Here is a 2,152-nt window from a genome sequence, read left to right as displayed (position 1 = left end):
GTTGGGTGTTCAAACAGTGACACTCCAATCCAGAGCCCAGTCCAAGGCTGGGCACAGAACCAGTAATCCTATCCCCGGGATCTCGGGTACTTCCTAACGGAGCACATCCCAAACAGCAAGAGGTTTTTAGCACTACCTTTCCATGATTTTTATTTTCTTGTGAAGATCAAGCACTGTGAAATTCACGGATGACATGAAAACAAAAGAAGTAGTAAAACATCAAGAAAATACCCAACCTGTAAAATGACCAAGAGAATTTAACACAGACAACACAGAGAAGATTCAGCATGGGTAAAATAGAGGAATAGGAAACCAACACAGACAAGACCTGCCTGGTTCCCCAGTAACTAATGGTATGTATAGATTTGAAAATTAACACAAAATTAAGTACCATGTGATTAACAGTTATTCCTGAATATCTCCACATGTGTACAATTTCATTCCCAAGCAACAACACCTCACTTCTAAGACACAGCTTTTGCAGACCGGTACCTATGTAGCCAAACATGCAGTGCATCAGGGGTTCCTCCACAGGCAGTAGGTTTGTAACTGCTGTCATCAGATGTCACAGTACTTTATCGATCTACTGAAACATCCAAGAACTTATCCCATTTTTTCCTATGTGAACTACCATTTATGAATGCTTTCACTCTGTTATAACTTGTTTTAGTACCATGCTGCACTGTCATCTTCTCAACCTACAGCTCCTGAAAAACTTAGCTTACAAAAAAACCCAACAACTAAAAACAGACTAGTGATAACTCAGTGTATGGGATGTGGGACTGACAACAGTGTGATGCTCTTTGCAGTTTCATTGACTTTGTCGGTCATATTTGTTGAATCCCAGGCACTGTTTGTGAACAAGGAGAGTTCAAGGAACATCTACCAAAGAGATTAGGCTGCCACCCTAAGAAATAAGAGGTTTATCTAACAACATACTTCACAATGCAAAAAGTAAATAAAATAAAAATGTAATAAAACTATGATAGGGCCAATACATACACTATGCTTGCATGAAATGTGCGTGGGTACAAAACACAAGTGAAAATAAGATAGATACTTAAAATCAAAAAGAAAAATTATTTCTAAGGATACCATAGGTAATTCGTATACCAAGGTAGAAAATCCTGCTTTGGGGGTTTTTTTGCAGCTATTTGTGTCAGAAGCAAACTCTGTTGTGGGTAGCCCATACAAACAAACAGGTCAAAAGTTCTGCATGCAAGTTTCTCATCTGTCACAGGGTGTGTGCTGCTGCTGGGCACAGATGGATTGTGGCAGCTTGTATTCTCACCCACCCCCATGTCTCGTATAGTTTGACCAGAGGAGACAGAATATTCAGGCACTGGCACGCCTTCAACAGAACTCACATCGCCTCGCAGCATTGTTGTAAATCCCCATGGTCTGGAGATCTCCAGGAAAGTGCTATCTGTGGTGTGGATACCAGCCGGTACACACTCAGCTCCTCTGCCCTTGTCAGGCATGCGATAATCCCCATTTCTCTCTCTGGAACCACCATAAAAGCAAAAACCCATCGCCAGCCAACTTTTGCAGCACAGATTAAAACTTCCTGTCATCCCTTCAGTCGTGTGTGCTCTCTCCAGGAATTAGCAATGCACCCTCAGCATTGATTCACGAGGCTTTGGACCCATTCCTCCCACTCGCTTGTTGAGCACCACTCTGCCTGTGTAGCCTGACCATCCTGTTCAGAAGACTATCATCTCTGCTAACTAGCTCTCACCCGCATGCTCCAGTTGTTGGCTGGATTGTAGCTCGCAGGAACTGTATGTGCCTGGGCCAGATGGGAGGGTGAGTATTGCTGGGCAGAGGACTGGCTTCGTGAGATTTAGGGTGAGTTTTCTGACTGGCCTCAGAAGGGTAGAGGGAAAATCAGAGCTATTCTTTATCCCCATGGGACAGCCGCTGCAGGTATTATTCTGGCCTTTGCCTTTAAATCCAGATGGCTTTAGGATTCAATTACTAAGCTGTTTGTGCTTCCCCCCCACCCCTCCATCTGAAAACCAAATCTGCACCAATCATAGAATCATAGAATCATAGAATCATTAAGGTTGGAAGAGACCTCCAAGATCATCGAGTCCAACCGTCAAACCAACACCACCATGCCCACTAAACCATGTCCCTAAGCGCCTCATCT

The sequence above is a fragment of the Pygoscelis adeliae genome, unplaced genomic scaffold, assembly GCF_000699105.1.
Source record: "Pygoscelis adeliae isolate BGI_AS28 unplaced genomic scaffold, ASM69910v1 Scaffold209, whole genome shotgun sequence".
In the NCBI taxonomy this organism is placed as follows: domain Eukaryota; kingdom Metazoa; phylum Chordata; class Aves; order Sphenisciformes; family Spheniscidae; genus Pygoscelis; species Pygoscelis adeliae.
Note: the sequence above shows the minus strand (reverse complement) of the source record.